This window comes from Aethalodelphis obliquidens, unplaced genomic scaffold (genome assembly GCF_003676395.1).
Source record: "Aethalodelphis obliquidens isolate GAN/ISIS:26980383/991018 unplaced genomic scaffold, ASM367639v1 scaffold42, whole genome shotgun sequence".
Lineage (NCBI taxonomy): Eukaryota > Metazoa > Chordata > Mammalia > Artiodactyla > Delphinidae > Aethalodelphis > Aethalodelphis obliquidens.
Genome location: NW_020837986.1, coordinates 12278736 through 12294676, shown reverse-complemented (window position 1 = coordinate 12294676; position 15941 = coordinate 12278736).

Below are 15941 nucleotides of genomic sequence, written 5' to 3'. Positions count from 1 at the left end.
GCTCATCTTTCCAGCAGCACTACTGTTTTTGTTGGAGGAAGGGGGACCCCTTCCAGGGTCTGAGAGTGGGCTCTTGTCTAACACTCAGAAATAAATTGTCTGAGGAGACAAGCGCTGACAAAGCAAGAGACTTTATTGGGAAAGGCACCTGGGCAGAGAGCAGCAGGGCAAGGGGACCCAGGAGGACTGCTCTGTCACGTGGCTCACAGTCTCAGGCTTTATGGTAATGGGCTTAGTTTCCGGGTTTTCTCTGGCCAATCACTCTGACTCAGGGCCCTTCCTGGTGGCACGCACATCACTCAGCCAGGACGGATTCCAGAGAGAAGGACTCTGGGAGGTTGGTAGGACATATGGACTGGCATCTCCTCTCTCCTTTTGACCTTCCCCGAATTATTCCGGTTGGTGGTTACTTGTTAGTTCTGCTTTCCTTACCAGGACCTCCTGTTGTAAGATAACTCATGCAAGTGGTTACTATGGTGCCTGGCCAGGGCAGGAGGTTTCGGTCAGTGGTTCCCCTAACAACTCCCCGCTGAGAGACTTCATACTCAAGATACTTCTTGGGAATTGGGGCAGAGGTCTCTTTCTTCTGTAACTACTTCCTGCTGAGAGTGGGCGTATTCCTGCCTAGTAGAGTAGAAGTTTCTCTCCACCTGATCTAAATCGAGGTATTCTGTGCCCAAAACCAGCATAGTAACAACAATTTAGCCTGAAACTGTCAGACGCTGTCAGAGATGAACCTTGTAAGCAGTTGAAACAGACAGGGGCCAAATAGGAAGCTTAACAGGATGGTCATCGCCAGGCCCAGAAAAGGAAGGCAACATTTGGGGTGAGGGCTGCAGGCTGTGTGACTTTCTTCTGATTGGTTGGTGGTGAGGTAACAGGGTGGTGCTCCAGGAATCTTGCACTCAGCCTGAAATTACCATCCTCCACCTGGGTGGGGGCCCCAGTTCTGCAGAAGAACTCAAAGATATTGTTATGCTTACTCCTTGAGGAGAAGCCAGGACCCTGCCCCAAGGCTGCACTACCATTTGACTGCTCCTCCCCTATTTCTGCATCCCGTCCCTTCCCTGATTTGCAACTGTTTGAATCTGCCCTTTGGAACTCAGGGAAAGTCAAGGAGGTTGAATAAAGCCTAATCCTACAAACAAGAAACAGGGGACACAGAAAGGATTTGTATTCCAGAGCCCCAGAGAGTCCTGCTCAGTTTCAATTCAGGGAACTGAGCAATGACAGCTCTGGCCACTTCCTGCTATAACAGGCATAGTCCTGCCTCAATTTGGGGAATAGACACTGAATTGGAAATATTTCTGAGTTCAAAGTCCTGTATCTATGTCTTGTATGATTAAAATCTCAATCCCTTGGTCCTCCATTTTGGTGTAACAGACCCAGTTAGAAGTAGCTGGAGGAGGGACAACAGGAATTTTAATAGACAAAATAAATCTCATCTCCTGAGGAATTCAGAAGAGTAAGCCTGAAACCCAGTCTGGACCTCGCACCCTGGGGAGACTTGTAGCCAAAAGTTGTTTACTTTTATCTGTCGGTTTTTACTCCCAATGTGGTATCAACATATACATAACAGGAGTTATTGGCCACTATACATCTTTTTCTACTAATATCTGATCTAAAGCAATTTCATCTTCTAAAAATTTAATAGTTACAAGAGGATACCTTGAAACCATAAGGTTGCAGCTAACAGCTGCCAGCAGCAAACATTGTTTCGAGAATGGCTGGTGGCCTCCTAAGTCTGACACAGCACAGAAAACTCAAGTTCTTAGCAATACAAGGACTTGTCTGAAATCATGTCCATAATGCCACCTAGTATTACTTTGGATGTCTGAACCACAGATACTCCATTTTGACTTTCAATTGCATTTCTCTCCTTAATGGGCAAAGCAGATGTCACCATTAATGATTTTAGTGCTTTTCTAGATATGAGAAGATGCAAGATTTGGGGCTCATAAAATCTTTTCCTGAAAGTGTCTAACTATCTGAAGGCCTGTTCTGCTAGTTTTTCCAGAGCACAGAGCACCTCATTCCTGATCTCCACCCTGAACTCCTTTCAGAGTGTGTTGAAGGTCAGTGGCTGCAATGGCCATTGACCTAATCCTTGCAGAGGCAAGGAAAATATTCCCTCTTGTTGCTTCTTCTCACATCTAGTGTTACACTATTACAATCATTGATCTCATAGGGGACTATATCATCATTTTATCAGAGACTCTGTCATACATTTGGTAATGAAACAAACAACAATTCTGTAAAACAGGCAATATAAAAATAATATAGGGTTTCCCTGGTGGCGCAGTGGTTGAGAGTCCGCCTGCTGCTGCAGGGGACACGGATTCGTGCCCTGGTCCGGGAAGATCCCACATGCCGCGGAGCAGCCGGGCCCATGAGCCACGGCCACTGAGCCTGCGCGTCCAGAGCCTGTTCTCTGCAACGGGAGAGGCCACAACCACACGCGTCCAGAGCCTGTTCTCTGCACGCGGGAGAGGCCCGCGTACCACAAAAAAAAAAAAAAAAAATAATATAGCTAGCAGTATTAGTAAGGTCATAAGTAAACACTCAAGAACTTCCATTAGGTGCCGTCCAGTATATCCCAGGTCATCTGACTTAGCCTGTTCTGAACCAATCCTTATCTTTAAGGGAAATCATATATCGGCACTGTCCATAAGGCACCCAGCCCAGTTTCCTAGTGTTACTAGACTGATTATCCTTAGTATGATTTAATTGTTCCCAGCACAGAGGAGCCTTTAACCTTAAATTACCATAGCCTGGTGTTAACTACGTAAATCCAGCCCATAATTGTGGGAGATTTTATTCCTTGGCTGAAATGTTGCTTGTTCCTTTGATTGAGCTTGAGTAATAGAGGAAAATGCATATTTATGGCCAGGGTCAGAGCAGGCATTATTAATTGGCCAGGTGAGGGGATTCCATCTAGTAATATCAATATCAGTGGCTTGAACAGGACTAAAAGTTTTTCTTTTAAAATAAATTCCTAAGAGCCAACCAGTTAGACCCTTGGAGTGGAGAGATCCACCAAGGTAACCCAGAAGTGCTAGACACAGGTAACTGGCCACAAACCCAACAACTGGACTGATTTTTAAGACTAGCATGAGACGGTGCCCATGGTAGAAATACACATGATTCATATGCAAAGGTCCAAGAAGTCAAGAAAACATTATAATAGGAGTCAGGTCGAGGATCTTGGGCTAGCTGTCCACTTCTGATGTTGTCTTCTTCTTGTTCTGGTAGGAGTGTAGTTTCTCCTCTGTTGGAGCATTGTTTTAAGGTGAGCCTTAGTAAATACAGACCTCCATTAACAAAACTGGAATTTAATGTTCGCTGAAACATAATCTTTTTTTCTCTCTAAAATTACCCTCATTTTTATCAAATATAACCAAATTAAGACCAATTTTTTGCAAAATAAGTCTGGTCTCAATAAACTTGATCTGATGATTTATATAAACTATGATTGATCATATAGGCCTTTTTTTTTTGCTTTGCTGAAACTTTTATAAGAAGTCTCAGACTGAACTTTTAAAAGACCTCTCAGGGCTAGGAAAGTCATGCCAAGGTCTCGTCACAGATTTCGCCTGACAGATCTAGGTGAATTTCTCCCTTTTCAAGGTCCCCAAAATACCTTAAGATTTCTGTATGTGTTAGTGAGGTAGCCTTCCTAATTTATCTGTTAAAGCTGCTGGGAACCTAAGAGTTTCCAATCTCTGGAGGGAACAGATAGACAGAAAAGATAAATGTTTCAATTCTGCTTACAAAGGTACAATTTACCAAATTACTGTAAGTCATAATGAGTTTGAGGGGAAGGTTTTCCTTATACCTGGAAAACACAGATTCAAACCAGTAATTTTTCAGATAGAAACCATAAAAATTATAACCATATTCACCAGTTCACTCAGTCCTATGTAGATAATCCTTTTTGTTAACAGTTTTATAAAGCCATCAGGTTTCCCATTTGCATTCTTCAATTTCTTACCCAGTTCAGCATTATGGTCTGAAAGTCAGAAACTTGTATTTATCCAAAAGTCCTTTCTATAAATCTTGAAGATGTGGCATTTTTGCTAAGGCATTAGAGTGAAACCGTAAGTGTCTACGAATGACAAAAAGAATTAAGAAGGCAGAGAAAAAAAAAAAAAAACCTGATTACAATTCAATCAACAGAGAAACTTGGTTACTGCTGTGACATACAACACTTGCAGATAACAACTAGAATTATGATTGACAACATTTTACCAGGACATATCAGAACATATTTAGGAACTCCACATAATTTCTAGAATATCTATATTAGTAACATTTACCAAACAATATAACCTTAGAGGATTTAGTATTCATTTGACAATACTTCCCATGTAATTTAACATACCAAATGAACTTAATTAGTTTAATATCCTTTTTGGGATGTTTCAGGAGCCCTTTGAAGCATCCCAAAGTTAGCTAGAGGTCAAAAGGACTTCATTAGAATTTAATTTTGGAAGTGTTGTCAAAAAAAATCAAAAGGATTTAGAATACTCAGTCAGATAGGATCATAGATCACTGTGAAACAATAGTTACTCAGTTAAAGTAACAATAAGAGATTTCAAAGACAAATACAGAACAGATCACTTAAAAGGTCACAACACTAGAATTTCAAGTTACCAAAATCTGGAGAGACTATTTTTAGATAGACATTCTTAAACATAATTCTTCCTATAGAGTGTACCTAAAAGCTCTTCCCTCATTTGCATTTAATTCACTTATAAAATTTCACCAAGTTATTTTTCTTCCTGACAAATCTGCAACCGATATAATAAGATCTTATTTAACTTTTATTAAACCTAGGTACAATAAGGGTATTACACTTAACGTTGATGACTCTGAAGACATGTCTATATTAATTAGATCAACAAGCTTATACATTAACACCAGATATTAATTTAATACCGAATATTTCCCAGTTCACGTGAACCTGAAATTAATTCCGGCCAGTTACCTTCTGTATTTTTCTGAATTTATATAAGCGCCTAATTTTCTTTGAGCCAATTAAGTAGAGCTCATTGACAAATTAATTTTGATAATACCGTCAAAGGTAAAGACAAAGAAAATGCACACATAAACACATAGACAGACACTACAAGAGATCTCATAGTTTCATTTTCTAAACTTAGTCATGAATCAGATATTACAATATAAAACTCACTAGTTTATAAATAACTGTTGGAATAAGTAAAATGTTAAAAGGCTTCTTCCCCATTTTTTTCCTCATCTCAGAGATGGTCTAGATAAGATAAGTCTTCCTGAGAGGCCTGGTGTCAAGGTACGGGGAGAGAAAATTAAGTTATCCTAGTAGGACTTGTTCCTCAGGGTCAGAATTCTGAAAAGATGTTTTTTTTGGGTTTTTTTTTGCGGTACGCGGGCCTCTCACTGTTGTGGCCTCTCCCGTTGCGGAGCACAGGCTCCGGACGCGCAGGCTCAGCGGCCATGGCTCACGGGCCCAGCCGCTCCGCGGTATGTGGGATCTTCCCGGACCGGGGCATGAACCCGTGTCCCCTGCATCGGCAAGCGGACTCTCAACCACTGCACCACCAGGGAAGCCCTGCAAAGATGTTTTTATCAAGCTTGCCTCTGTGTATGCAAAAAGAACCAGTTTGGGAATTTTCAAGAGTTTTACCTAAACCAATTTTCTCTGGAGTCTAAACAATATGGTGGCCACACAATGTTATAATAAAATATCATCTCTTTCTTAGTCATAGGCTCATAATGAAAATCTTTGCAGTCAGACAGAATTCACCCAAGAGGGCTCTGCAGTGGAACAGAACCAGAATTTCACAAGGCAGAATGGCCATCACAAATCACAACACAGAACACAAAGTATAAAACACAAACAGGCAAGGCTGTCCTAATCAGACACTTCCTTAAATACAAGATTGCAGTCGCTCAGAAAACCTCCTACAGAAACACAGAACTTCAGATCTGAGTACTGACAGAGTAAATAGAAATATCTCAGGTCTTCAAAGATTTCAAAGGGAGGAAAGGAGGCCAGGTTGAAAGAAGTGGGGAAGGGAGAGGGACAAAATGGGTGGCCTTATGGATGTCTCCTGCCACCTGTGGATGCCCAGGTGTTATGGGACTTTTCCCTGGGCTTCCAAGAAGGGAGAACAGGAACTCAGCCCACCAGAAACCAGAAACCAGATACAAGATACCAGACCAGAATGTGAGCTCTCTGCCCACCAGAGGTGGTCAGGCTCCGACCCTCAGAACAGGCTGAGGCCGTTCAACCAGACTCCTGCATCCAGGACCAGTTCAGAAGAAAGAGGTGTAGGATAGGAGGGGTTGAAAACAGGAACGGGAAAGGGAAGAGGAAAGAGGTCAACGAAGTCTCTTGTTCCTTACCCATTCGGGGCACTCTGGCCAGTCGTGCGCATCAGGAGGAGACCAGGGACAAAAGGGTCCCGGGAGCGGCCACTGGGTCTGGTTCGTCAGCAGGTGAGCTGGTCCCTGACTACCCCAAGTGGTCAGGATGTCAGTCCTAGCAAAGAAGAAATCCCGCCAGAGTTGCCATTTGTTGCAGGAAGGGGGCCCCTTCCAGGGCCCGAGAGTAAGCTCCTGTCTAACACTCAGAAATGAATTGTCCGAGGAGACACACGTGCTGACCAAGCAAGAGACTTTATAGGGTAGGGCGCCCGGGAGGAGAGCAGGAGGGTAAGGGAACCCGGGAGGACGGCTCTGCCACGGGGCTCACAGTCTCGGGTTTTACGGTAATGGGATTAGTTTCCGGGTTGTCTCTGGCCAATCATTCTGATTCAGGGTCCTTCCTGGTGGTGCTCGCATCGCTCAGCCAAGATGGAGTCCAGCGAGGAGGATTCTGGGAGGTTGGTAGGACATACGGACTGGAGTCTCCTCTCCTTTTGAACTTTCCCGAATTCTTCTGGTTGGTGGTAGCTTGTTAGTTCCGCCTTCCTTACCAGGACCTCCTGTTGTAAGATAACTCATGCAGGTGGTTGCTATGGTGCCTGGCCAGGGCGGGCTGTTTCGGTCAGTGGTTCCCCTAACATTTTGAGAGTTAAATGAGTTAATAAGTGTTTAGAACAGGGCCTGGGAAGGGAGTGAGTGCTTGTGTGGCTGTGAGGTTCCCTTCCCATGTCCACAGCTGAACCAAAGTCAGCCGCTGCTCAGTGACCTCGGTGACGAGGGCAGGGCCGGAGCCCCTTCTGACAGCAGGGTGTCTCCACAGGGCTCCCCCTGCTCCCTCTTGGGCCTCTAATGTGGCCCCCAAGAGATGGACAGAGACAGAGAGAGAGAGAGACAGAGGGAAGGGGACAGAAAGAGATAAAGGCGTAGAGAAACCAGTCTGTGTGAGAGACAGAGACAGAGGCCCCAGGAGAACTGGTGTCAGAGTGTTCAGACAAGTAGGGTCCTGGAGGCCTGGTTTAGGGGGTCAGACCGGACTCTCCCTCTGCCTGAGGGAGCCTCCACTGCAGCCTGTGGCTTTCTGGGGCGAGCCAAGGGGCTACCAGGACCCCAGCCCGGCTAGTGTTCAGTTCCCATCCCCCACCTCCACCTCACCTCCGACCCTGGGTCTGGTTTCTGGTGGAAGTGGATCCAGCCCACTTCCCTGCCATCCACTCTGTTCCATCACAAGGCTCAGATATTACCTGAAAAACGGGGTTTGCCTCGTTTTTCAAGCCAAGGCAGAGATCGGGAGAAGGAAGGACTTATTACTTGCAGCCAGTAAGGAGAACACCGGGGATCTTTCCCAAAGCAGTGTCTCCCTGAGCAGCACAACCGGGGAAGTTTTAAGCTCAGGGTACGTGCGTGAAGGGGCTTGAGCAGAGGAGAACTCAGCACAGGATCGGGGCCAAGGTCGACAGAGTCCAAGCTTTAGTTGACTGAAGTCACGAGGGTCAACGTCATCATTCCATCCTCCACCCGGGTGGGGGCCTTAGTCCCTGCAGAGCGCAAAGACTGTGTCAGATTGTTAGGTACATCCCGAGAGGAGGAGCCAGGACTCGGTTTTATCACTGAGCTATTGTTTCCTGACTGCTTTTCCTTTGCTCCTGCATTCCCTGACTTCCCTCGAAATCGGTGATTACCGAGACTTGTTCAAGGGCAAGCATTGCGGCCAGCCTTAGACCACAAAATGGCTTAGGCCAAAATGGCTTCTCTTATGTCAAGAAAGCCTTCCTTGTTCTCTTTCTCCAGAGAAAGAGACAGACAAGCCCCTTGACTCACTCTTTCCAAAACCCACCTTGTTTCTTTGTCCCTACACCTGGAAGGCCCTCCTTTTCTGACCCTGCATGTCAGCCTCTTATCATCAGCCCCGATGAAAAGTCACCTCTTCCAGGAAGCCTTCTCTGAACTATCCCCCTCCCCAGTCAGGCAGGGCACCGCCTCCAGGCTGCTGGCAACTGTCACGCTCAAGACAGGTGTGGACCAAGCTACCTGCTCTATCATCTGACACCTTTTGCCTGAGTCCCACACTCTGGCCTTTGTACTGCTTGCCTGGCCCTGCTAACACTCCTGTGCCGACCTCCATCACAGCACTTCCGGGAGAGCCTGGGCTTACTGCAGTTATAGCACTATAGCTCTGTCTGGGTCTCCCTTCCTTAGAGCACTTGCTTACCAAGGCCAAGCTGACCTCCACCTAATCACATGCCACCTCATTGATAGGAAATCACAGTGCTTAGCCCTCTGCTTGCATTGACCCTCATATGACCCAATGCCTGTCCTTTCTGTCCCTGTAGGACCCATCCCCCCCTTGACTATGAGCCCGACAAGGGCAGGGCGTACCTGATCTTTGTCGCCCCCACTCCCCTCCTAGAGCTAGGAGTCTGGTTTAGCCAAGTTCGTTTGCATTGAATCTAAAATCTATTCCTGTCCCATAAAAGAGGGATTACGCCTACAAGGTTCCAACACGGATTTCTTTTTTCCTTTTCCTGGTGGTTCCGGGACTAGCGTGACAGAGCTTTTGTTTCATCCATCAACCTTGTCCCTGGCAGTGTTTCCCAAGAATCCTGAGCTGGTGAGGGCTGTGGGCCAGCTCTGGGAAAAGAATGAGAGCTTTCCTCCACTCCCTTGTTCTCAGCCCAACCTGTTTACTCATTTTCAAGCCATTTCATGGGACTGATTGTTGGCTGATCCAAAAAAATGCATTCAGTGTAAACATTTTTTTAATTCTGAAAACACAAAGACAATGGTAAAGGTCACCTATGATGACACAACTAAGAAATAAGCATTGTTACCATTTTGGTGCCTTTCTTTCCAGTATTTTTTCTAGATGTAAAAAATAATTTTTTTTTAATACAAAATAGAAGAAACTGTTTCCTTTTTCACTTGCTGAGAGCCTTAAATTAGTTTCTCCGTATTGTTTTGTGACAGCTGCCTGGTGGCCCACAATTTATTTAATAAATCCCCTGTCGATGGACATTTAAGCTGGTGTCACTTTATACATAATGCTGCAGTGCACATCCTAACAGTTCATTTGTCAACATCATCAACCTCCTAGTTCCAACCCGTCTGGGGTCTACATGCTTGTGGGCAGCATACAGTTAACTTCTTCCACCTGGTAAGGGTTTCTGCAAAACAGCTCAAATGATATGGCTCAGAATATTACCTATAGCTCTCGAGGAGGAACTGCTAAAGGTCCTTGACTTTGTGTAATGGCTAAACTATTATTATTTTGTCTTGCTTCACCGTTTCCCTTTACTTCTGCATTTTCTTACTATTCTGATTAATTATATTCTTTGGAACTCAGGGAAAGGGCTAAAGTTTTCCATAGACAAGAGGCAGGCAGAGGACGTTGGGCGGAGGAGGGGGAATCTGTCCCAGGAAGGACCCAGAACACGCTGCTAGGTTACACTAATACTTGATCTTGCTCACACCACTGGGCAATTCCCTCTGACAGAACCTACACACACCCTGGGTCATGGATATGAGGCTTCCTAAGAACAAATTTGCCCTGGAGAAAAGGCCATTCCTCACTGTGTATTTACCAAGCTCCCTCTGCTATAAGCAGAGGTTATCAGAGTCAGCCTGGCCCACAGCATCCTTATCTAACAGTTGGGGAGACTGAGGCCCAGAGATAAGGGATTAGCAAACTCTACGTTGTATAGAGATTTTCCTCCCCTCTGCAATCTCTCTGACATTTTGCAAGGGAATGCAAAACCTTCAAGGATGCAGGTGGGATGGAGAAAGGACATAGCATCTATATCTCTCACGGCAAACGTTGCTAACAAGCATCACAAATTCTTCTGCTAGTCCAGACACTTGAGAACGTCTCCAACAGCCATTACCGTGCAACAGGACTTGACAAAACAAGTGAAGTGTTTCTGCCATTCTGGTGACATCTTTGGTGCCAACAAAGAGCCTTTTTATTTTATTTATTTATTTATTTATTTTGTGGTACACGGGCCTCTCACTGTTGTGGCCTCTCCTGTTGCGGAGCACAGGCTCCGGACGCGCAGGCTCAGCGGCCATGGCTCACAAGCCCAGCCGCTCCGCGGCATGTGGGATCCTCCCGGACCGGGGCACGAACCCATGTGCCCCCGCATCGGCAGGCGGACTCTCAACCACTGCGCCACCAGGGAAGCCCAACAAAGAGCCTTTTTAAATTGAGGACTTGAGCCCATTCAAGTGAGTTTCTCAAGGTGGCTTCCTTTTTGCCTTCTGAGATAGGAAGAGTCCACAAGTCCTCCTGATTTCTGTCTGTCTAACCCTGCCATGTCCTCAGAGACGCTTTCTGGTTTTCCACAGAACGACAGATTTCTAGGAAGAGGATGCCCCTCATCCCAGCTGGAGGTGACGGGATGGGCTGGGACAGAGGGGTAGAACATGGGCTCCAAAGTCAGACAGAAATGGGTCCAAATCCTGGCTCCACATTTTACAGCTGTGAGACCTTGGGCAAGTCACTGTCCTCCCCCAAGAACCTTCTTTATCTGGAAAATAGAGGTGATAACACCTCTGTTTTCTCCCTTCTGGGCCTTACTTTGTTGATTTGTAAACTGGAGATGGTCTTTTTCCACTCTGCCACTTTGCTGTGTCAGAGTATATATCTTTGATTCAACAGCAAACTCTCTCCCCACCCCTAACTGAGGTTTCTACATACCTGTTTGGCAGGGGAGAGGAGATCTCTCTCTCTCTCTCTCTCTCTCTCTCTCTCTCTCTCTCTCTCTCTCTCTCTCTCTCTCTCTCACACACACACACACACACACACACACACACACACACACACACACACGCTTTGACCCTGTCCAGAAGGAGCAGAGAGCAATAATTTTTCCCTCCCAGAAGCCACTCTGCCCACAATGACATCAGCTCATCAGCCTGTTTCTCTCAGGAAGAGACAGAATCCAGCCCGTCGCATATCCCAAGTCCAGGGTCACACCTCTCTAGGTGCGCACTAGGGGTAGACACCCCTGCTCTCCACGCTGAGACAGTGGGAGAAGGGACCACAGCTGCCTCCTAAGAAGTAACTTCACCAATCTGTCTCCTTTGTCCTCTTGACCCCTTTGTCACCTCAGTCTGGGTCAGGAGCCTCCACGTGAGGGACCCAAGAGCTGTGCCGCTGCCTCTTGGCCACCGGCTTGCACTGTGGTCTGGCTCTTCCTCTTGGTTTACAGCATCTGTGGAAGTGTGGTGCCTCAGAGGACACTTGTGTTTTGGGACTTGCGGAAGCACTAGTGAGGACACTTATTGATGGGCAGTGGTCAGGTAGCTTGATGCAGATACTGTCTCTGAATTAGGCCTTGAGGGTCAGTAATGTGAATATTTCAATAATCATAATAGCGTTTCCCATTTACTAAATTCTCTGATGTTCCAAGCATTTCACATTATCTTATATGACCCTCAAAACAGTCCCATTTTACAACTGAGGAAACAGAAGATCCCAGAGAGGAAACCATTTTCCCACAGCCATACAGCTGATAAGGCCCAGAGTAGGGATGTATCCACGTCTGGTGGATTCCAGCTGCTTCCCCTGCCTGCTGCCCAGACAGGGCAAGACGGCGTCTTCAGGGGGGTGGATGAGGCATCCCAGGAAGGGGACACAGCACAAGCAAAGGTCTGGGAGCTGGAAAGAGGGGAGGCCAGGACAAAGAGGCCCTGAGCAGTCTGGGGATTGGTGGGGGCTGAGTGGCACTGAGGGCAAGGTTGTGGGTTCCAAGGACAGAGGCGCGCTGTCCATGGGGGGCAGCATAGCCAGCTGGAGAGCCCGGGAGGAGGCATCTGCCTCTGGAAATGCGCCCAATGGAATGGCAGGCTCCCTCTGGGAGGCCGCTCTGGCTACAGAAGCATCTCATCGTTAGGTGTTTGGGGCCATTGCAGACGTGGCAGGATGGCAAATGCTCTGCCTTCTTCGTCTTGACAGCTCCAGGGAGGGGAGACCAGCCAGGGCCTGGCCATGCACTGTGTGACACCACGGCCCTCGCTGCCCCTCTCTTGTCCACCTGCACACGGAGGCAGCATTCAGTACTGGCTCTCCCAGCTCTGAACCACAATCCCAGCTTCTAGACTGAAGCCAGGCAGCAAAGGATGATTCCCCAGATTATGCCAAAAGGCCCTGTTTGGGTCCAACTCCCCGACACTAAGCTGGAGTCACTGGGGAAGGACAGAGTAGTAGTGAAGAGTGTGTGGTCTGGACTATACAATACACTCAAGTCCCAGCTCTGGAAGCCCTGGGCATGGACCTGGAGCAAGGCACTCACCTCTCAGGGCCTCAGATACCCTGGGTAAACTCAGGGCTGCTGACACCCACCTCTGGGTGAAGTGAGCCAAGGCACCCAGGCAGTGGGCGAGAGGGGTCCCCTTGGTTCACAGCCATGACTCACTCATTCACCCCGTGAATACTCACTGAGACTTCTGAAGGCACGGGCAGGGCAAAGTTGGTGCAACTGCTGCAGAATGAACGAATAAGAACACAGGCTAAGGGCTGGGTGAGCGCGCACCTCAGTTCATGCTCTCAGCAGCCTGTGAGGGAGGTGCTAGCATAATCCCCATTTTACAGATGAGGACATTGAGGCCCAGAGAGGTGAACTACCTTGCCAACAGTTACACAGCAAAGAAGGGGCAAAAGTGGGATTCAAACCTATTCTCTTGAGTGAATTAATTCATGGAGATGTGTATTCCTAAATCCCAGGACATATTTAGGAATAAGGGATGGGCAAGGCTATCCTTTCCATCCCCCAGGTTAATTATTTGGCTACACTATGATCATAACCTGTCTGCAAAGGCTCATCCTATTCTAAGCAATAATAACAGCAACAAGCACTCACATTTATTGAGCACTTACTCTGTGCCAGGACTTCCAGTCCCTGTCCTCTCAGCACTGGAGGAGGCAGGTGCTACCATTATTCCCATTTCACAGATGGGAAACTGAGACTCAGAGAGGTTAGGGAACATGTCCTGAGTCACAAGGCATGGAAATAGTGGCACCAGGACTGAAACTCAATCGGTCTCAGGACGCCCTGTGTCCACCAAGATATCCCTAGACAGGTTATGAGGTCAGAGTTTCGGTTTGAGTGCTGGCTCTGCCGTTTGCTGGCTGGTGAAGCCGGTACCTCTGTGGCAAAGTCAAGGCAACAATGCTGACCCTGGTGGGAATGAGACTCCGTTGATATGACTGATGTAAAGCCTGGGGTGGCACCTCCACGTTATAGGTGCTTAATATGTCATCACTGCTCCTGTTTTCATCATTGTCCCCATGGGAGTGGCCGCCCAGGAGGCAGGGAGCCCCTTGCAGAGGCCAAGCTGTGCCCAGTCCGGCTCCCCTGCCAGTGCCCCACCCACCCCTCACGTCAGCCAGATCCTCCTTTCTCCAAACCTCAGGAAGCTGGAGTTCGAGGTGGGGCTGCGGTTCACCAGATGCCACAAATATTTACCTTTGGAGACCTCAGCCCAGATACAGAGGGTGTACAGGATATAAGGCTGGACTTCCAGACCCACTGCCCAGGTGAGGAGAGCAGCAGGCCGACGCCTCCACGTGTCCAGGTAAAAGGGTAGGGAAGGGGCTAAGGGCCTAAGTCACCAGGAAGGGACTGAGCTGGAGGCATCTATTGGGGTCAGGTCAAGAGCGGGAGGGAGGCCTGGCCCCGGTGTAAGATCCCTCAGTCCACTAGGACCTCTGAGGGTCAGGGCCAGGGGGTAGAGAGGTGCCCAGCTTCCTCACCCAGAAGACCAAAGAGCAGTGATGAGGGACTGGACTGGCCCAGTCTTTCCCCGACCTCATCCCCACGACATTAATCCACTCTGCACGCACCAGCTGCTCTGTGGCCAGCCCTATGCTGGGGTGATTCTGGGGATAAGAACTATCAGACAGTCCTGGCCATCAAGAAACTCCCAATATGGGCCAACATGGTACATGCTGTGCTCAAGGAAAGCCCAGGGACATGGTGGTGGAGGACAGTCAGGGAAGGCTTCCTGAAAGAGGTGATATGTTGGTGGAGAAGCTCAGTAGAAGTTGGCTGGGCAAAGGAAGAGAGAAAGGCATCTCATGCAAAAGGAACAGCACAGGCAAAGGCCAAGAGGTGAGGTGCAACGTGGTGGGTGTGTGTATCGTGCTTGGATTTGTAGAGGAGACAATTTTCCACAAGAGGGGAGGCTACCATCCTCTTGCTTCCCTGAGCACCTCTGATCAGAAGAGGACAGAGGGGTGTGAATTGATAATGAAGGCAAAAGAGAATCAAGGTATTTGAAAGAAAAAGACAGTGGGGTGGGGCCGGGGGGCTTCCCGGGTAAAAGAGCAGGGTGCAGGCAGGGCGTCACCGCTGTCTTCTGACTCTGACTGCAGGTGGCTCCTTCTGACCCTAGTATTAGCAATAATAACTCTCATCATCAGAGTAACAGCCAACACTCATTGAGTGCTTGCGGCGTGCCGGGCCACAAAAGGATGGCCCTACTTAATCCTCCCAAAAACCCTGTCATGTAAGTATTATTATTATTACCCCTTACTTTATAGATGAGAAAACTAAGACAGAGAGGGTAAGTCACTGGCTTGAGATCACACAGCAAGTGGTAGAGGCCGGCCTCCAATTCAGGTCTGTCTGACTCCCAGGCCCACGATATTTCTCCTCCACCCTCAGGTCTCCTGAGACTCAGGGATGAGGGTCCTATGACTTGACAGGGGTCCTCGTGGCCCAGACCTTCCCAGATTAGCAGGCTCACATTCTCCCACTATTCCAGGGCTCCCAGGGGCCATTCATTCATTCAGCAACCATTTACCTACTAAACACCCACTGTGTGCCAGGAACTAGGCTGGCTGGTGGGGACACAGTGGGGTGCAGGTAGACCCAACCCTTCCTCCCGGAGCCCTTGGCCTGGTCAGGAAGGCAGATATTGAAGCGTTACTGCAAGTGCATCAGAGAGCTCACACTGCGCCAGCTCACAGAAGACACTCGTCATCCAGAGGCCACGTCTGTCTGAGGCAACAAGAAACCCGGGTGCTGAGCCGAGCAAGAGCCCAGGTCTCTGGGTCAGGATCCTCCGTCCCTCCAAGCAGGACCGCCCATAGGAGGCAGAAGGGTGCTTGGGGGCAGAGCCAGGATGCAGGCTGCCGAGCTCAGGATGAGGTTATAGCTGCGGATGCTCCACACCCTGCAGGGGACAGAGCAGCCCAGGAGCCAGGACACCCCAAGCTCCTCTCCCAGGAGGCACCCCTGGGCCTCTCCTCTCTCTTTCTGCCTTTCTCTTCCTGGCTCCAAACAGCCACCTACTCCCTCCTCAAACCACTGAGTTTTATGACTTAAGCAAAGAGCTTTCCTACCACTTTGCATCTTACCTGAATTCTCATCTCCCTCCAGCCCCCAAACTTCCTGTCCTGGGCACATACCAGCCTCCAGGGTGACATTTCTCCAAGTGTGGTCCAGGCTCCCTGGTTGCAGGAGAGGGAAAGCTTTACAGAGAAAGGGACACGTAAGCGGTTTTCAAGAATGAACAGGAGTTCAGCAGGCAGATAA